Source organism: Pogona vitticeps, chromosome 4, assembly GCF_051106095.1.
Source record: "Pogona vitticeps strain Pit_001003342236 chromosome 4, PviZW2.1, whole genome shotgun sequence".
NCBI lineage: Eukaryota > Metazoa > Chordata > Lepidosauria > Squamata > Agamidae > Pogona > Pogona vitticeps.
In genome coordinates this window covers 168,932,200-168,953,935 of record NC_135786.1, presented here as the reverse complement: position 1 = coordinate 168,953,935, position 21,736 = coordinate 168,932,200, and the positions used below count along the sequence as shown (strand labels likewise).

The window sequence follows — 21,736 nt, the reverse complement described above, 5'->3', positions numbered from 1 at the left end:
AAAAGTGTTTCCCCATTGAAATGCATTAAAACCCGTTTACTGCATTCCAATGGGGGGAAATAGTCGTTGTCCAGCAAAAATCGTCCATAGGGAAGCCATTTTGCAAAGCGCCGATCAGCTGTTTAAATCGCTGTCTTGCGAAGCATCGGTCCCGAAAACACCCGTTTTGCGAAGATCACCATAGGGAAGCCACTTTGCGAAGCCGCCGAACAGCTGTAAAAATAGTTGTCTTGCAAAAAATGGTATGTGAAGCACAGACCAAATCGTCATCCAGCAAAATCCCCCATAGGAAAAACTATTTTGCGAATCGCTATAGCGATCACAAAACGTCAACGTCTAGCGAAAAACCATTTTGCGGGATAATTGTCTTGCGAGGTACCACTCTATGTATGCACGCACGCACGCATGCATGCATGCATGCATGCACTTTGCTGCCTTTTTTCAAAGCAGAGACTGAAGGCTAGCACTGCTAGTCTTACTTTATTTGAATGGCAGCCATACATATGTTTGGTAGGAAGATAACATTCTGATTCTGGCAGTGGTGTTACTCTGTGTGAGAGGTCCCCTTTTTTGAGGATGACTGGGGACAGCCACAATCACTCTACCTGTTACAAATCTCATGTGATGATTCAGCAGGAGCTAGTCACCCATCTTTCTGCCCAGTGCACACTGAATACTGAAATAAACAAGTGAATATGTAGACAGCCATTTTAAGATCCAAGAATGCATGCCATTGGCATAATATAGACTTGCACATTTATTTTGATGCAAAACCAAAAATAACTAGTATAATTTAAATAGAAATGCCCCTCACCATACTAAGAAATACAGAGCCTATGTGCCTGTTCAGTTTATTATGCAAGAGGTAACTGGTGATGGTCAACTCTACCAACTATGACTCTTTATGGTTCTTAGTCTTTAAAGGGGACTTGAACAGCCCTGTCTTGCAGACAGGGGGTGCTTTCAAATAAGGAGCTCATGAGACAAACAAGTGTCTTCTATAAACATGTGGGCACCCAGGCATCACTGCTAGGTTTTAAAAGCATAATCTGGTTGTAATAATTATGGCATATGAAAAAATGGAACTATGAAAAACGCTTTGGAATTTTTTTAAAAAAATACAACTTTGAAAGAACTTCTTAAATATATTCACAAGCTGCCATTGCATCTTGATATGAAATATGTCCACCACAGAAAGGTAATCATAGAATCACAGAAAAGTGAAGCTGGAACAGGCCTACAAGGCCATCAAGCCCAACCTCCTGCACAGCACAAGAATACAATCAAAGCATATATGCCAGGTGATTATCTAAATTTTTCTTGAATGCCTCCAGTGTTCCACCCAAAGTGAAATATGAAATATGTGCCCTCATAGTTTAGGCTTTGGTTTGCTCATAGGCAGCCTATGGGCACAAAAATATTTGTATATAATATAAATATTATCAAATAACATTAGCTACAAGAAAAGGTTTGTGTGACTCCTACAATAATTTCTAGATCAATAGAATTTAAATTTGGAGTTGACTATAACATCAAGGATATACAACTAGTTGTTTTTTTTTTAAATGTACAAAACTACTTTTATGTATTAAAACAAACTTGTATCCCAATACAATCAGCAGCAAAGTTTTTAAACAGGGTGGTGTTTGCACCTAAACCTGTCATACAGCTTCATTAAAATTGTAGCAAGTGTTCTTTTAATCTTTCCCTATAAGGCCAATAAAATGTGTGCTGGTAGTTTTTTTTAATCCCCACCTCAAAGCCACTCACATGAAATTATTTTTAAGTAAACAAAATGAAATGCAAGAATTGTACATCAGGACTTGATTTATACTGTGAATTAGAGTCTCTTGAGTGATCACAGACTTAATTAAAGTTCAATAGCAACATATCACCATGTGGAGTGACTTTGTAATGGCTGGTCTTTTCAAGATTCCCTTTTTTTCCCTTCAGTACAGGCAAACAGCTGTGTCTGATCACCTTCATATGCTGTGAACACAAATCAAGGTCGGCAAAGCACTTGGCATGCTAACATTCCTGTATGCATTATTGATTACAATTAAGCAGTGGGCTAACACATTCACCATTGGCCTGATTTAAGAAACTGGTCTAGACCAGCCTTCTCTCACCCCTAACTAGCTAATGATGGTGGAAGTTGTAGTGCTTTATATTTAGAAGGCAAGCAGTTGAGGGATGCTACCCTACAGACATCACAAAGTGCCATATATAAAAATTTAGAAGAGGCTTCATACATAGAACAAGGCCTAGCATGCATTTGGCAGGAATAGGAACTCGAGCTGCAGGACTCACTGTCCAGTTGGACTTAAGTCGCACCAGTGTCTTGACTTGGACTGGACCTGTGACTCGGAACTCCTCCCTTTTTTTCTGGAGAAAATAGCTTGTTTTTAATAGGAACCTGAATCTGGGCTTGAGACTCAGGACTTGATACCTAAGACTCAAACTCAGACTTGGGACTGGGACCCCAAAACTTGCCAACATCCCTGGCATTTAGCATCCTGATTACCAAACTGAGGGGTACGCCTGAGTGGGAGAACGTATAGAAATTCCTCGGTGGACCAGAGACTGGGAATATTATGTCCTCCTTCACATTAAAATAATTTTTGTTTCAGCTATTTCTTTTTTTTTAATTTTTTAATTTTATTTTCAAAATTATTGGGTAATGGGGAAGGAATACAAAAGGCAAAGGGCAGTGGGGGGGATGGAAAAAGGGGTTTGAGAATAAGAAAACATCAAATGCATAATCATTCAATCTTTCATATCAAGTATATAAACATCTAATCTATTCATGTTCCAATAAAGGTTCATCTTTCTTCTTCTTTTTCTTCTTCTTCTTTTGACTATTTTGTCTATGTATTAACCTCTTTAGCTTTCAATTTATACGTGTAATACAGCTTAAATCTATGTTATTCCCACAGCATCAGAACACCAAGGCCAATTGTGAAATATATCCCCTCTTTCACCCTCCTTTTTTCTTGAGAATACACTCAACAGACCCAAAATAATATAAATTCTGCTCTCCCCTCCCCTTTCCTCCCTGTGCTTGTTTTGTTTCTGCGACTCTTTTTTCTTCCATATTTTAAAAGGGGAAACAATATCATTCAAAGTTTGCTTTTCAACCTCAATTTCCTTATCTGCTATCGCTACATCGCTTACTGGGTGGCCCTCCATCCCTTGTATATTATCTGATATCTTCATCAATACAGCCGGTTCTGAGATCTCTTTTTGCTGTAATTTAACCTCTGCTACCTTCCCTCCCCTAGAGCCTCCAATCACGTCTTCCATCTGGTCAATATAATAATTTACCTGCATGAATTTTTGCAACAGTGACATCTGAAAAGAGGTTTTCCAGTCTAGCCACCGATCTGTAATTTTCTCAGGGGGAGGTTCCATTTTCTGTTTCCACTATTTTCACTTAAAATTCCATCTCCCCTTTACCCCAATACACATCCAATATTTCTAATATTTCACCTTGCAACTATACAATATTAGCAATAAGATAGCAGGTACATTCAAGTAAGAGATGGAATCTAAAACATAAATCTCTCAAGTGTCTTTGTAGTCCAGCCCTTTTCCACGTCGCTGATAACTTTCAGACCGGTTGCTTTTTCTTTTCCCTTCTTTTCTCTTCTACAAGTTTGTTTTAACCTTCACCCGGCAAGACTCTATTATTAGAATGTCATTTGTCAAGATCCCAGTTCAGTTCAAACCACATAGCCCCCAGTTCACAGCTCACAGTCCGTTTCTCCCTTTTACTTCCAGAGACTTCCTTCTCCTCCCCCGAAAAGGGAGGTCCAGCAATCAGAGTCCTGGCAAATATATTATCCACGGAAAGCAGAGTCCCACACAGTCTAAAAATATATATCCAAAGAGGAAAAGGGTCCAAAGTGAACAGCTTACAACAGAATTTATTTTTTCAAAGCCTGTCAGTTGATTCTTCAAGAGTTATTTTTCCTCCTTTAATGGAGACAGGAGCTATTTCTGCCTGGCTGTTCCTTTAGAGATGACTCGACCTTCAGCTTGAGTAAAGCTGGTATGCTAGGAATGCCGCTCCTTATCTCATTTGGTCATAAATTTGCACACAATCACTTGTTCTTTATTTAATGAGGTTTTTCATAGAACAAGGGCTTCCACTTACTTTGATGTATACTTTCGCCATGCTTCTGTTTTCTTATTCTCGGCGAACGGAGCTGTCTTTGGCTAGTTGCCAAAAATGGCGCCCGTCTTCGTCTGTGCTGATGTGAATTTCCAGAAGAAAGAAAAATCGAGTTGCTGCCCAATCTTCTAACTTCTGTGGCTCACCAACTGCTGCAGAAGGGTCTCTCCTGACTCTTCCTCGGTCCCCCGTTTCTGGGAGGGTCCCAGACTGAAGTGGTTCTAGCTTTTCCCGGGAGCTATTTCCAAGAGCTGCTAGCTTCACCAAGATGAAGCTCCTCCTCCCGTTTCAGCTATTTCTTAATATACTTTCCATTTTTATTATTTTTTTGAAACTGGAAAGACTATTTGAGCTTATTTTCAATTTTATTTTAAATCTTTGAACCAAGTGTTTGTATGCATTTTAAATTACAAATTGAATATTTTCCTTAAAAGGAGATGGGGACCTGGATGATACTAAAGAAAAGCTGGGGAAGCGCAATGATTTCTGAAAAATCAGACCGAGGATATATGCCCAAAAGGTCTGAGACACGTTGACCTAATATTTCACAGCCCTGAAAGAATTATATTGAAGGGTGGCAAAGCTACCAGTCATCTTTACAACAACTATGGTAGGCAGGGTGGCCTACCTTTGACTCACTAGATGGACTACAATTCCCATGATTCTATTTTATTGAAGATGACAGAAAGATACTGAACATACAAGGCTGTCTTATACTAAGCCAGAACATTGCCCCATGCTGCTGAATGTTGCTTGTTCTAACAGCTGCTCATAAAGGTTGAAGATGTGTGTGTGTTATGTATTTATTTGTTTATGTATAACATGTGTGCGTAATGTATTTTCAGGTCACATCTAACTAATAGCAAGCCTATTTGAGTTTTCAATAGAAGTGAGATATTTAAGGAGTGGTTTTACCCTTGTCACCACCCTCTCCATGAGTTTCCATTGCCGAGCAGGGATTTGAACCCAAATCTCCAAAGTCCCAGTCCATCACTCGATCCATTACACCACACTGGGTGCCCAAAGGTCCACGATGGGAGATGTTTTTTCCAACAAATGCTTCCTGACTGCTCTGAAGATTCCAAGGACTAGGAATCATTTGTTATAGAAGAAAGCATAACATGAGGTGGGATGGGGAATCCTTTTTTTGGACTAAAACTCCCAGAATCCTCCAATTGAATAAGGACACTGCTGACCATATAATTTCCCATACCCACGAAGAGGAAAATAACGTATTCAAACAATCTAGAAAAGTAAATCATTATGCTTGCAAGAACTTCTCAGTCCTCACTACCACTGATTCCAGGTGGGCCAGCTGCCACTCTCAGTAATTCCATGGGAGCTGGGTTTTTCATGCACAGACCATTGCACTAGACTTAGATTTTCAAAAAGTTACATTTTCAGATTAGAACACCTAGAATTCCCAACAACCATGTTGTTCTACATGAAGGATTCTGGGGGTTGTGGTACTAAAAAGTAATTTTCCCAAGCTCTGAGTTAGGTCAAACCATCTGCCTTTCCTTCCTTGATACACATCATCTGGGAACTTATCCTGGATGCCAGGAGGGAGGTGGGAAGCTGAAAAAGCATTATGGCCTGACCTGTTTTGAAACTGTGTAAGTGACATGTCCACTGCAAGAAGTGGTTAGTAATATAATTGGCCTAAATAATATGGACCACAAAAGAAGCCAACAGAGAGAGAGAGAGAGAGAGAGAGAGAGAGAGAGAGAATGAATGAGTGGTGTGTGTGTGTGTGTGTGTGTGTGTGTGTGAGAGAGAGAGAGAGAGAGAGAGAGAGAGAGCGTTTGAAAACTGCAAATGATCTATACAAGGGGTGTTGGTGGGTGTTGATTTTGGAGGGGGCAGAAGTGCCCATACACTAGAGGAGCTCTGCTTGCTCTGCTCTCCCATGATACCTGTGGAGAGCCTTGCTAGGGACAGAGGTGCTGTTGTCAGCATTCCCACAAACAGAGTGCTCAGACTGGACTGTTCCAGGAGAGGATGAGAAAGGGTCTGCTTTCTACCTACTGGATGCAAAGGACCCTCGCTGCTCTCCATAGATCAGGCTCCTAACCGATGCCGAGTGTAAAGCTGGTAGAAGTATATTTTAATATCTACATGAAATTGCTGGGAGAGGTCATCAGGAGGTTTGGGCTGAGGAGTCGGCAATATGCTGACGACACTCACCTCTACCTCTCGTTTTCCACCAATCCAGGTCAGGCGGTTTCTGTGCTGAACTCGTGTCTGGACCTGATAAGGACTGGATGAGGGTTAATAAATTGAAACTCAATCCAGACAAGACAGAAGTGCTGTTAGTGGGCGCTTCACCGAACAGGCTGGAGGCCCATTTCCCTGCCCTTAATGGGGTTACATTCCGCCTAAAGGACAGGGACCGCAGCTTGGGGGTGCTCCTGGACCTCACTCTGGAAGCCCAGGTGGACTCGGTGGCCAGAGGCGCCTTCCTTCAGCTGCAGAAATTATTCCAGCTATGGCCCTACCTGGACGAGTGGAGTCTCATGACAGTTACACACACACTGGTAACATCTCACATAGATTACTACAATGCACTCTACGTGGAACTGCCTTTGAAGATGGTCCGGCGACTGCAACTGGTCCAGAATCGAGCTGCGCAGCTGGTGAGTGGTGGGGCCACTAGGGAACATATCAAGCCAATTCTGTTTAAGTTACATTGATTACCAGTTGCTGCTTGGGCCCTGGATACCTGAAGGACCGCCTCCTTCCATATGAACCTACCCGGCAGTTAAGATCTAGCCAGGGGGCCCTTTTGAAGGAGCCATCCCTTAAGGAGGTAACAGGGTCGGCTTGTAGACAAAGGGCCTTTTCGGCAGCTGCCCCCAGCCTATGGAATGCCCTCCTGACTGAGATTCGTTCGGCGCCGACACTGATGACATTTCGGTGCCAGGTCAAAACCTTCCTGTTCCAGAAGGTTTTAATTGAAATAATATCAGCTGTGGGTCCAATGGCAATTTTTAGAGTATATACAGTATATTTTAATTGCATTTTAATTGTTTTGTCTTTTTATTGTATTTTAAATGTTGTAAGCCACCCAGAGATCTTTGGGTAGTGTGGGTGGCATATAAGTTAGTTAGTTAGTTAGTTAGTTAGTTAGTTAGTTAGTTAGTTAGTTAGTTAGTTAGTTAGTTAGTTAGTTAGTTAGTTAGTTAGTTAGTTAGATGGTAGGTAGGTAGGTAGGTAGGTAGGTAGGTAGGTAGGTAGGTAGGTAGGTAGGTAGGTAGGTAGGTAGGTAGGTAGGTAGGTAGGTAGGTAGGTAGGTAGGTAGGTAGGTAGGTAGGTAGGTAGGTAGGTAGGTAGGTAGATAGATAGATAGATAGATAGATAGATAGATAGATAGATAGATAGATAGATAGATAGATAGATAGATAGATAGATAGATAGATAGATAGATAGATAGATAGATAGATAGATAGATAGACAGATAGATAGATAGATAGATAGTTTTCCCTTACTGGTTCAGTAGGTAGGAAATAACGCAACAGTCGAGGGAGACCATATGGATGAAACTCAGAAAGGGTGCAGTCAGAATCTCACTGTGATGGTGGTGAGCAGGGCTTGGCAAACTAGAGGTCATGCAGTGTGGAAACAGTCTCTGCCCCTTTATTTAGGATTACTTTACCTGTCACTAAGGGACAAACATGCAGATGGGAATAGAGGTATTCTAAAGATTAACCCTGCCATTCAACAAAGTGAATGGGAAAGTCGCTGAGCCTTTCCTTTCCTAAAAAGGGTAGGAGCCAGGTTATATGAATGGTACTCATTAGAAACTAAAAATCATTCATTTGTCAGAGTTTCATTATCTGCAGGTAGCAAACTGAGCCCATGCTTACCTCCCAATTATCAAATGCAGAATGAAGCAAGGTAATTTGCAAACTATAAGAGGTGTGAACAGCTCCGGCTGTGACATTTAGACATTCTCAATGCTTAAAGAGAATCTCCCTTCTAATTACACACAATATAGGATGCCAGGGTATCTGTGGCTATCCAAATACTTTAGAAGTCTGATCTAATGCTCCCTTTTATGAAACTCTTAGCCAAACAACAGATATTGTAGTGAAATGCTAGCATGCCAAGACTCTGAGTATCAATCAGAAATATTTTGACTGTCATCGCAGGGATGCAGATTTAATAGTGCTCAGCATAGTAAATGAGGCCATCAGGTCTCCATCAGTGCACTCTCTTTTTCCTAATAACATATGTATGATCTAAGAATGCATTTCTTAACCTTAAAGTTTATTGGCATTTAGCAAGTTGAAGACATGACCACAATACATCACCCCTGGTGATAATGGTTAAATCATTCCAAACTTCTAGTCAAGGCTCTAAAATGAAGAAAATGGAGATGATTATGTCACCAGTAAGACCTGGTAGACGAACCCAATGGTATAAATTTTGGACAATAATTTTATTAAATGCAACACCAAAATAACGGGGGGGGGGGAAGAGGGATGATAAAGAAAAGAAACAGGAGGGGATGGTGAGGGGAGCACGACTACCTCCAGAATCTTAAACCTCAAATTATGTTGTATTATGTTAATTCATGGTTTTAATTGTTTTATGAATAATTTTATTGTGAGCCGCCCTGAGTAGACATAGTCTAGAAGGGCGGGATAAAAATCTAATTAATAAATAAATAAAAATTGTCAGTCAAGACTCAAAAGTGTTCTTTCAATTACAAACCTGATCAAGAAGGAAGAAAGCTCAGAAATCTCATAAAAAGCACCACATATCAGAAACTATGATGGAGACTGTAAACTAAATCAAACAAAGGGCCCTGTAGTATCTTGACGGCTAGCAGATTTATTACAGCATTTAAACCAAATCTTAAAGGTGTCATAGGACTTTTTGTTTTTGTTTTATTTGCAACAGATGAACATGGTTAGCTGTTTGGAAACAAATCAAGCAAGTAAGGCAAGAAGGGCAAGGCAATAAAACATTTCAGAACAAAAGTTATATAGGGTTAGATCCAATCTCATTTCATTTGCAGCTTATAGTACATATTCCCTTCCAGGCAAAACAAAATGAAATGGCCAACAAAAGAGAAAAATCAAATGCCAAATGTACAAAAATGAACGCAGGAAGCTGTCTTGGGGCCAAATCATGTTACAGATAACATGCCATTAGAAGAGTGAAATTTTTTTAGTGCTGAAAGTACCTGATTGTAACAGCAGGGGTTCCTCTCCCCTGGTGTAGTTTGCAAATCACCTTGATTTATTTTGTGATTGGTCTTTTTGCATGCAAAGCCTGTGTTCTGCTTTGGAGTTGAAACCCTTCCCCTATGTGTATTTCCCTGATGTGACAGGAGCGGCCCTACCACCTGTTTTGCTTGGATCTGGTTTTAAATATCTAGCCCACATCAAATAGCCTCCCAAGCAAAATACCAAACAAAGTACTCAAGCAAAGTACCAAACTCAAGCTTGGTCTCTGCACACAATGTTCATCATTTTTATTTCTGTTTTTAACAGTGCATAAACTGATTCCTAGTTGAGAGAGCACATTTTTATACATGAATATGCAACACAGCCATGGATGTAAATTTATATATATTATGGCAACACAAGGAACATGCCCAATTGCTCGCTTGTTACAACTTAGCAATGGGAAATCATCTCCCCAGTGTTTTCCACTGTTCCAAGAACAGCAGGTGAGGTTGTACAGCTGTATTCCATGTCAGAGGCCCAAGCATTTTTGTTTTAACTTTGGATTTTGCCAAAATACCACTGGAGTCTTTTGGGCAAATGCTTAAAGTAAATCTAGAAGATTTCCATAGGCTTCCACTAGAGTAAATAGTTTTTAAGGCCTTTACGCAAGTCAGTATTAGCAAGCACCCATAAAAAAAGTTAAACAATAGAAATATAGAAATTAAGAGTACCCACCCACTGTGCTAAATACATAACTCGTGAGTCATATCCAGAGCTAACTGTGAGAAATCTGTGTGTGGGGGTGGGCGTATAGTTTTGCTGCTTGGATGCTTGTCCTCTCTAATAATTACTGCACTGTGGGATAATAAATGCAGGAATCAAAGGGTTCAAAAATAGTCCAGATACATATGTACTGCAGTGGTTATGCCCAAATTCAGCAAGAAAGTAACTATGCCAATGGACAATATGTAAGGACAATTGGACTCTGCAACAAAATGCTGCTGTGTGAAGGCTTCCTTTTCAGTCCACCATCTTCCTTCAATCATACCGCATTCTGTCAATACCATAGCACAGGAGGCTGAACACAGCGTTCCAGGCACTGTATCCAATGCAAAGCTATGAGTCCAAAAGAAAGCAAATGACAATGAATTTTTACACTTGAGTTTAAGGCTGAAATTAAAAAGTATCTCATGTAAATTTAAGCTTCACAAAGCCAGGAAATTTGAGACATTGCCCACTATCTTTCTTGATCACAGAGCACATTTGTTAATATATCAGCTTAGGTTCCAGTTTCCTAGCTTTGTGGAATTTAAGTCAACATGAAATAACTAGCTTTGGTGTTCAACAAGCAAGTTTGTTGATCAGTGAATCCTCATTTTTTTTAGTAAGAAGTTTTTAAATTAATGTTGGCAATCTTATCCTGTCCCTAATACGTTTAAAGTAAATCTATGTGACACATGGGATTATAAATGCTTAGCTAATGGTGACCATGATTCCTTTCAAGGTGCACATAATTTTAGATGCACATCCCCCAATTGATGTGAAGCAGCTAGTAGGTTCTGCTTTTCAGGCATTAACTTCTAATATGTGGGACACAGGGAAGCAAGCCTGCTGGGAATGTATCAGTAGGAGCAGGGGCCATGGATGGGTGGCCACTAATCCATCACAAACACGTTTTTAAAAATCACCAATGAAAGGTATGCTAGAGTTGAGGACAAAGGGGGACACAGGTTTGTTCAAAAAAAGTCATATGCTAATTCATGTTGATATGTATTTGAAATAATTGTTTTTGTTACTTATCTTTCAACTAGTGTTTTCTGAGAGAAATTATTCTTGGGCTTTGAGATCCTTGGAAGGAGCCCTTCTTTCAGCCTCACCACCTTCCGAAACATGTCTAGTATTAAAGCAGGAAAGACCTTTCTCAGTCAGTGCTCTGTGGATCTGGAACTCCAGGCAGAGTGAGGCTAGCCTGTCTTCCTCTTTGCTGTCACCCTCGTCTAGCAGACAACAACCTGTGTCTTCAGGTGGGCCTTTGGCAACCAACCTCATTTGTTACAGAAGGAGTTTTTAACTTTCATGCATCAGGATAGACATCTTAATATTGCAGAGTCATGTTTTCTTGCCACATCCACACCAAACTAAACATACAAGGTGCACATTCTGCATCTTTGTCACCTGAAGAGTAAACAATGACCAGAATCCTATTGCCAGTTTACACTTGTGTAAATGCAAGTCTTGATGGCCAACTGTCACTCATTAGTGAGGTGCTAGTTGCAGGCCTTCCTCCGAGATATAAATGTATGTGTGCCCTGTGATTTTTTTTTAATTGATGGTTTGAGACTCTGTTTCAAAATTTTGTTATTTTATGTTTTAATTGCATATATACTATTTAATTGTAAGTGACATTGAATCTCACTGTAAGTGTCACTGGATATCATTAATGGAAGTATGGCAAGAGATGAAATAAAAGAAGAAATATTCCTGCTAAAAGAGTTCAACCCCTATTTACTTATGAGGATGAATAAATAATGTGACCATAAATATGGAGTGTGAGATGCAGTTAGCAAGGTGGGTCACATACACGCTCCAAACAACTTCAGCCATCTGTCCTCCCTGTGACCTCTTCACCACCTTACTGAGTTTTACAATCACCTGCTTCTTTTGAGTATAACTGGCAATTTAGTCTCTATAATAAATTCACCAGACAGACACTACACAATGTCTCTAAACCAGTATCAATGGTCCCAGGACTCAGTTGCAGCTGGAGCAAAGTTCTTGTGAGGAAGGTGATAAGTTTAATATAGTGCCTATGAGAAGATGACAAAAGTAAGATGAAGCCATCCATGTTCAATGGCTTCAAATTAAGCATTGTAGCTGTCGCGTCAGAAGGTCTTCAAGGAAATTATTTGGTGCTATTAGATTAGTAAAACAAAGTCCCTCCATGTAGCCTCAAGTATACAATCCTAACATATGTTAGTGATACAAAGTTCAATAGTTTGTTATGAGCCTGTTCTGAAGTTACTAGCTGCTTAAGGAGTTCAATGGACATATTACAGCAGGGCTTGGATTTCTAAAGCACATCAGCATTATGCTCAAAAGCACATACAGTAAAGCAAACTTTATTAATACGGCTGCAGACTATATGTGGCGAATTGAGCCTATGTCTCAAAAGAACTCAAAATGGTGTATAAGTTAATACAGACTCTGGAATGCCTGTTCTTGCACAGACCTTGAGCCTTATACAGCAGATAACCTTCCACACCTTGCAAAAGGCTTCTGGGGCAGATTTATCTTTCAAAATTAGACCCCCGTAAGCTTAAAAAAGAGGAGAGCACTTGCAGTACCAATACTCTATCCAGAGCCAAAAAATAATGAGTTACAAGTACATATTTACCTGTAACTGGTTATATTTACCTGTAACTAATTAAATAGGTAATGAGGATGTGTTACTTTTGAAAGGTAACATGACCTTATTGGTAGAAAAAGTAATGCTTTCTACTTACTTTCAAAAGTTAGTTTTAAAAGGCATTTTAAAGGTATTTTAGAGGCATTTTTCAGAAGAAAAGAGTTCCGTCTCCAATATTATAATGCGTAGATGTAAGAGCTTAATTTTCAAACACTGTAACAAGGGTATGCAGAAGCCATACCAACCTCCTCTGTACAGTACTTGAATACAAGGCATATAGGAAACATTCTAACCCACTTCATCCCTGAATCCATGACATATACGCATGTTTCCAGATACTTAGTTCTCTCTCTCTCTCTCTCTCTCTCTCTCTCTCTCTCTCACACACACACACACACACACACACACACACACACACTCACACTCACACTCACACACACACAAATGGGAGGAATGTCCTCCAGCTGTAACCTGGAGGGTGGTACTTATCCACTCAAAATCCATACAACAATCATTCTTCCAGAATCACACATGCTCTATCCTAATAATTTAGTAATATTTCAGTAAAATTTTATTCTAGGCTGAATGAGAAAATAAAGGAAAAATAATATTCCAGGATGCAAATCCTTCTCTTCACCTTATGCCTCTTCAAAACAGCTGGCAGAACAGTTGGAAGGGGATATACATACCATGTGGTGAGCTTTATTGGGACGGGATCAGCTTCCACTCACCTTCTGCTTGGACACTAACAGCTTAGTCTGCTGTATTACAGTACTTGCAATTTGCATTTCCTTAGTCCAGATAACTGAATGTGTTTTTAAATCAACAAATGCCTGTTTGGATAGGAAGGATCCCCGGGGGGGGGGGGGTGTTGCACCACCAGAGGAATAACTGCTGTATTCTTCTAATCACGCAAGCAGCTGAATGACCAAGCACATCACAAACAGCTGAGAAATTGTAAACCGTCCCTCTGCAAATGTTTATAGGCATGCAGAAAACGTCAGGTATAGTCTGTTGCTTTTGACATCACACTATTTCTCAGTGTCCGTATTATGCTACTTTGATTTCAGTTCATGGCCTGTGCAATTTTGATGTCATGGTTTTAATGGTCTGATTTTGCATTTTAAGCTGCTTGAGTTTAAATTGTTTTAAACCTCTTGTGTTTTAGAATCGTTTTATACAGTTCTGCAATCCGCTCTGAGGTCCTGTGATATAGGGCAGGCTATAAAGTTTTTAAATAAATAAATAAAAAGTCAGTACTGTACTGTTATGACCACATCCACTGAGGAGCAGCATAAAGCAAACGGGAACTAGTACTCCCTCCCGCATTCCAAAATGTCCTACTGCTTTCCTGTAGAAAAGGATTTAAAGCCTGGACTTGATGCTAGGCTGCCTGCCTGGATTTGAACCAGCTACCATTAATAATTGTCAGACTGACTTTAATGAGAGTTATATTGACCCCTTTTATAAAATGTGCTGAGGGATATAAGTAGAACGTACTCATGTGATTACACATTTTTGAGGTTGGGAACATGGCCCACGGTTCCATATGATACAGTGAGAAAAAGTAGTTAACTAACCCATGCTTTGCAGGAGGGAAAAAAATGAAATAACAGGACTGTAAATACCAGAGAGAGAAATTGGGGAGGGGGGAGTAGTTTAAAATATAAATTAAGAAAAGGATTTTGGCTTGAAGAATCTCTGAGTAAAGAACTACATTTTTACTGAGACTAGAGTGGTCTCCAAAAATGAAGGAACAAACAATGGTATGGGGAAAGAAAGTGCTATTAATGGCAGGTCTTGGCGAAGTAATTTATATTAGTAGAACAGACCACCTACTAAGCTGCAGGCATTCACAGAGAAAATTGCCACGTCTCCTATTTGAAATCACACAGCTAGAAATGCAGTATCTTTCACAGATTTAAATAACAACAAGATTCTTTTTGTTATTCAGTTATTCAGTTATAGCACAGAGAGTGATTCACTTCTATTTGGTTTGATTCATGAGAATACCATGTCACAACTCAATATACCATGAAGTAATTTCATTCTTACACAGAAGTGGGGAGTGAGGGAAAGGGTTGATAACTTCTGGAGTGAAAGTACAGTACCCATGTTTCTTACAACGCGAGTTGATGCATCTGCTTTACAGAGAACTGTTATGACCCATCACAAATATAATTTTCTCTCATGTGGGAATAAAGAAAAGATGATGAAAATATGTCTCTTGGCAACTACGTGCTTACAGTGTTCAGTTAGTCATTTTACAAGTAGGAGAGAAATACAAGAAGCAGGGCAGGACCTTAATGCAATTGTCCATTACTGAAAATAAATATAATATTGTTTATTAAGAAGGATCTAATCATTCGTTTGTATCAGCCTAATAGCACATTTCAGCCAGGTATGAAACAGAGCTGAATGTTTTTCCAGTATATCATTGCCCATTGGCATAGTCACCCAGCATACAAAATGATAATAAAAAAAGATAACTTGAGGGTTGATGAGAATGCCATGTTTTTTGCAAAGGTGGTGATAACTGCTGGCTGTAAGGCTAGAACAACTACCACTTTGTTTTCCTAAAACAAACAAAGCAAAGCAAAAAATAAAAATAAAAATAAAGAAACATGACAGGAGGATCAGAAGCTTCTGTTCCTTTTGTTTTTTTTCCATTCCTACAAACAAATGAGAAATAAACCCTATTCAGATGTTCACCATCCCAAGAAATAGAAAGAAAAAGGCCCCATTTTGTGAGCAAAAGTCTGCTCGTTATTCTCTAGATATAACCCATTCCTTTCCAAATTTTGTTTCTATAGTATATTCAGAGATAATTGCAACTCTTGCATTTTGGTAGAAAACATTTGGGAAATGCTTTACTAATAGTTGTCCAAAAATATTGACAGTCCACACAAATATATTACCTCGCTGCCAGCCCACACATACCTGTTTCCAGGTAACAAAAGCATCACTCTTGTTGAGTGAGCTGATTGTACTGAGCCAGACAAGTGTGTCGTTGAGAGAGAGAAAATAGTAAATAGAAAATAAGCAGCATTTGGCTCATTCATTGGAGAAGGCATGCTTTCTATTTTTAAGTCCACATTTCATTTTTAACACTTCTGCCATGGTTGTCTCCTATGTCAATCCCAGAGAAAATGGATGCTGCAAAAAGGAGAGGAAGAAGTTACAAAACTGCTTGCCTACAGTGACGTCAACCACACATTTACTGAACTTTCCTTGTTTCAATTGACCGTACATGGGAAATACTGTGCATATGAACTTTTCTGGTTTCTCTTCCCCTTCTCCCCAACAACATGACACTGAGTGATGAAAAGATAGAGTATGATAAATTTTTAATTTGTGAAATAGTTTCAAATTGGTCTCCAGTGAGAGAGTGAGGCTGCATTAAGCGTTCAATTTTTATCTGCCTTAGCATAGAGGAAAAATCAAATCATCATTGTATCAAAAATGGAAAATTAATTTCTGGGCAAGGAAAGCCAGAATCTCCAGAGGCAATTACTTTCCATTTCTTTACCTGTGGTTTATTATATGACAAGCCCTATAGCTGTTCCGCTTTCCTCCTTGTCAGAGTCAGATCCTTGTTATCAAAACTGAATTCTAACTGGAAGAGAAATGCTTACAATAGCAGTGAGTTCTTGAAATCTCCACATCCCCATATGGTCTAGTGGAGAGGCCATTCTACTGGCTTAAAGTTAATAAAACAAGATATTTTATTGCTGTACTGAGAACTGTGTGTCATACAGCTGATAAAATCTACAACTCCCTTTCCTTATCTACATGTCAGAATGCTTAAAGTTGTATTACTTTTCTTTCAAAGATGTTTATCTTGTTATATAATAGGGAAAAGTTATGGATTCTTTGCTATTAGAACACTTCCATGACCAGAAATTGGAAAAGTTACCCTTTTGGAGAATTCTGGGAAATGTGATTGAAAATACAAACTTTTCCCAGCTTTGTACATGTCATGGTGAATTTGAGATCTGATCAGATAGAGAAAACCAACTCAACTGTTTTCTTTTGGCTTAAGTGATGTGGACTTCCTTTCTCACTTTGTTGTCCATCTTGACTGCGAGAGGAATTTTTAACAGGACAGCTGGAGAAAACTGGATCAGCTGGATTTGCCTTATGATTGTTCGGCATTAGTGGCCTTTGAACAGACGCCATCTCAAATTTTGGGGGAGGGACACCCCCTCAACTATGGCCCATGAACTGCCTGAGACTTAAGAGACAGGATCTAACCTAGAAAACCAGTTCCTGTTTAGAAAAGTAAAGGCTCAGAACTTTGGGATCTGCTGGTGGATAATTTGGTGTTGGTCATGGGTAGCAGCAAACTGCCATTTTAGTTATCTCTGTTACAGTTTCAGCTGCGGGCAAGCTCTCGACTGGACCTTTAAGATAAAAGGAAACAAAGGCTTCTGGGATGAAGCCATTTGTCTTCTATTTTATGTAAAAGAATACACATTTTTTAAAAAATCACTTCCTTGGCCCCTTCACAGAGCCAAGGAAGTGGACTGAATAGAACTGCTTGAGGTTCATATGCCATTTGGACGCAAAGATCACACCAAATGGCATACTGGACCTCCTAATGGTCATATTTAGCCCAGTCCAACCTTCTTTATCAGTCTACATCCCAATCCCAAAGAAGGGCAGTGCCAAAGAATGCTCCAACTACCGTACAATTACACTCATTTCACACGATAGCAAGGTTATGCTCAGAATCCTACAAGGTAGGCTTCAGCAGTATGTGGACCGAGAACTCCCAGAAGTACAAGCTGGATTTCGAAGGGGCAGAGGAACTAGAGACCAAATTGCTAACATGCGCTGGATTATGGAGAAAGCCAGAGAGTTCCAGAAAAACATCTACTTCTGCTTCATTGACTATGCAAAAGCCTTTGACTATGTGGACCACAGCAAACTATGGCAAGTCCTTAAAGAAATGGGAGTGTCTGATCACCTTATCAATCTCCTGAGAAATCTATATGTGGGACAGGAAGCAACAGTTAGAACTGGATATGGAACAACTGATTGGTTCAAAATTGGGAAAGGAGTATATCAAGGCTGTATATTGTCTCCCTGCTTATTTAACTTATATGAAGAATACATCATGTGAAAGGCAGGACTGGATAAATCCCAAGCCGGAATTAAGATTGCTGGAAGAAAGATCAATAACCTCAGATATGCAAATGATACCACTCTGGCAGAAAGTGAGGAGGAATTAAAGAACCTCTTAATGAGGGTGAAAGAGGAGAGTGCAAAATTGGTCTGAAGTTCAACATAAAAAAAACTAAGATCATGGCCACTGCTCCCATCACTTCCTGCAAATAGAAGGGGAAGATATGAAGGCAGTGACAGATTTTACTTTCTTGGGCTCCAGATGGTGACAGCTGCCACGAAATTGAAAGACGCCTGCTCCTTGGGAGGAAAACAATGACAAACCTCAACAGCATCTTAAAAAGCAGAGACATCACCTTGCCAAAAAAAGTCTGAATAGTCAAAGCTATGGTTTTTTCTGTAGTGATGTACAGAAGTGAGAGCTGGACCATAAAGACAGCTGACCTCAGAAGAATTGATGCTTTTGAATTGTGGTGCTGGAGGAGATTCTTGAGAGTCCCCTGGACTGCAAGGAGAACAAACCTATCCATTCTAAAGGAAATCAACCCTGAATGCTCACTGGAAGGACAGATCCTGAAGCTGAGGCTCCAACACTTCGGCCATCTGATGGGAAGAGAAGACTCCCTGGAAAAGACCCTGATGCTGGGAAAGTGTGAGGGCAAGAGGAGAAGGGGACGACAGAGGACGAGATGGTTGGACAGTGTCACTGAAGCGACCAACATGAATTTGACCCAACTCTGGGAGGCAGTGAAAGACAGGAGGGCCTGGCGTGCTCTGGTCCATGGGGTCACGAAGAGTCGGAGACAGCTTAACGACTAAAAAACAACAACTCTATTTAATGGCCACTTGTAAGCAATCTCTCAGTCACAGCTTTCCAACATCAACATACCTTTCGCTCTAATTATTTCTGGCTGAACACTATTTTCTTGGATATAAAGGTTAAAACCTCTGGGCTTCAAGGGTTGCCTCCCCATTTAGTCATAAGCTGCCTGTGGATTGGGCGCCATGCACCTCTCTAACCCATTGATGATGCCATTTTCTATGCCAACACTCTCTATCAAGCAGCCCTATATAAATGAAGTCAGAGAAACAAAGAGCTCCCAATCTCTCTCTCAATACAGATATTTATCAAACTCCAAACTGTGTGAAATGCTGGAAACAACAATGCTGAGCTTTTTTTGTAACAGGGATGCAAAGGCAATTTTAGGGGCATCTCAGCTCTCCAGAAAAAAAGTTATTCCTATTGTTTATTTAGAGGCAGCTTTGACTTGTCAACATGATTCAAAGTTCATGATAAGAGAGTAAAAATACACATAAAAAATACGTAAATAAGAGAGACTTAAGATATTCTGCTGCCTGAGGCAGAGCTTTACATGCTCCCCTCCCAAGTCGAAATGTATTATATTGTACCTGAAGCCAGCCATGTTATTTTGGTACATGAGGCAAAAGATGCCACCCCTCCCCATCTCCGGCAGTAAAAATAATTATAGGGAATAAGTAGCTATTTAACCGTATAAGTAGCTACCACATAACTATCTGCTGCCCTTTTTAACACCCTAAACTGGCCGGAAAGCTAAGTGAGTTGCAATAGCTGGTTATGGAGCCAGAGGTTAGGCGTTCAATGCTCCACCGAGCTTCCTCAGAGAAGAGCCTGTTCAGCCTTTGATAAACTGCACAGTTCCAGGGTGCCAGAAACGGCAAACCATTTCTGTGTATTTTATGTCTCTGAAATGCTGGAAGAAATACCCATAAGTCAGAATCAACTTTATGGCACATCATGATTAATTCAATCAGGTGACATGGTTGCCTTTCTCTACCTGACAGAAGAGCGGGCTTTGCAACTCAGCCTGATCTCCATGCCAAGCTGTTTCACCAGGCTAGGTTAGTCCCCTATATCCAAGCCTTATTGTTCAGCTCTACAAGCCACATATAGTCTGGCCTTGTTCGTTGTACCTCAGGTATCTCTGCCTCTTTATTCACTGTCACCTCTATTGAAATATATAATAGAAGCATGACTTTTCTTATTGATACAAGACAATACTGCTACACAGAGTGGTCTCTCTTTTTTTAAGCATTTCTTCCCTTTATTTTATTACAAATATCTAGAATGTTCTGGCAGGTCTAACTAAAACAAGTCTTCATCGTATGATGCACATGAATTGAACAAATGTAGTTATTTTTTATTAAAATAAAATGTCACAATACTTACACCAGCCTTTAGCTCCATACAAAAAGAGCTAAAACTGACATTGTAGAGCATTATATTTTCCACAAACACTACCATAAGAAGAATAACTGCTGCTCCATCTCTTGCAAAGTTTTATATCAGAGAGTAGAGAGAGATAAATGCTGGAGGAAAAATTATTCCTCTTTGCACCAAGGGAAGAGGATGAAATACGTTAATGAGTATATATTTATGCTGAAATGTGTATAAACATGAATGTACTAAAGAGGCTTGAGCTAAAGAACTTGCAGGGCCCCTAGCGGCCATCTGATGTTGCTAAAAATGATTTTGCGATATTCAAATGTCTAAGAACTTTTTTTCATTTAGGTTTTCAGTTTTAAATCTGCCTCACACTCTTTTAAATTTTATCTCTAAACTGTATGATTTTGTCCATAAATCAGCCTTATTGCAGCTTTAATTTTTTTTAAAAAAATTCTGATTGAAAATGCATATCTGGCTAGTATTTCTGGTTGGGCTGCAGTTATACATTTGAATGTATAACTGCAGACACTGATGAGCATCAGACACTATAAAATTATTTGTGGCACTTTAAACCCTAACAGGTTTTATTGGGCATAAACATTTGTAGACATTAAGATTCATTCTTTTTCATCTGATTATGAAACAGGTTATAGTCCACAATGTCTTATGACTCGTAAAACCTGTTCACCTTTAAGGTGCCAAAAACTTGTTATTTTGCTTATGGGCAATTAATTAATTTTGCTTATTGTTGATATGACTAATCTGCAAAACCCTGGGCAATGAGTTGATAAGACTATGCAAAAGTATTACAGTTATGACTGTGATTTACAGAGACATTTTCTTGATCTCTTTAGTGGTTTATGACATATTTTAAGGCAATACTTCTGCTACTCAATGAATACTGCTTTGTTTTGATTAAAAGTCTTCACTTCTCAGGTGGGCTTTCTCATATTTGGAAGCAGATTAACTGTGGAACTTGCGCTCATGGGCTCCTGCTTAACAGAAGTCTTCTACAGACTGTTCCATGTAAACATTTCAATCGAACTAGCTTATATTTTCATATTGCCATAAAATGTACAAACTCTTATGTAATAAATGTGTATATTTCCTCACATAGATAGAGAGAGACGGGCACAGAACTTAATAATCAAGGCAATATTACATATATTCTTTTAAAAAATGAAGCAATAAATAATAATATATATAGCCAGAAATTCATTGATAATTATGTTAAATAAGAAGCACTTCCGCTTAAAGGTGTGTTACATGGCGGCCTGTGATTTGAGCTAAATTAGTTGTTTCAGATAGTACCATTGAATCATTTGCTGATTAATGAAAGAACATAAACTCTATTAATTCAATGAGTCTACTCTAGTTAGGTACTACTCTGTTAAGGTGCTATATTCAATATGCCAGCAAATTTGGAAAACTCAACAGTGGCCAGAAGACTGGAAAAGATCAGTCTACATCCCAGTCCCAAAGAAGGACCGTGCCAAAGAATGCTCCAACTACTGTACAATTGCACTCATTTCACACGATAGCAAGGTTATGCTCAAAATCCTACAAGGTAGGCTTCAGCAGTATGTGGACCGAGAACTCCCAGAAGTACAAGGTGGATTCCAAAGGGGCAGAGGAAATAGAGACCA

The 21,736-nt window shown here is 39.5% G+C and overlaps 2 long non-coding RNA genes across 3 annotated transcripts in view; both read right to left on the bottom strand.

The window, feature by feature from the left end:
• Nucleotides 1–21,736, bottom strand: part of LOC144589239 (uncharacterized) — a 701,357-nt gene that overhangs the window by 255,098 nt on the left and 424,523 nt on the right. The gene's annotated exons all lie outside the window — the stretch shown is intronic.
• Nucleotides 1–21,736, bottom strand: part of LOC144589240 (uncharacterized) — a 74,760-nt gene that overhangs the window by 18,241 nt on the left and 34,783 nt on the right. The window contains exon 2 of one of the 2 annotated variants that reach the window (XR_013545265.1): nucleotides 8,349–15,913. The exons of the other annotated variant lie outside the window; for it this stretch is intronic. This is a non-coding gene — a long non-coding RNA (uncharacterized LOC144589240). Of the gene's footprint in view, nucleotides 1–8,348; nucleotides 15,914–21,736 lie in introns of those variants that run through there. 2 annotated transcript variants of the gene reach the window in all.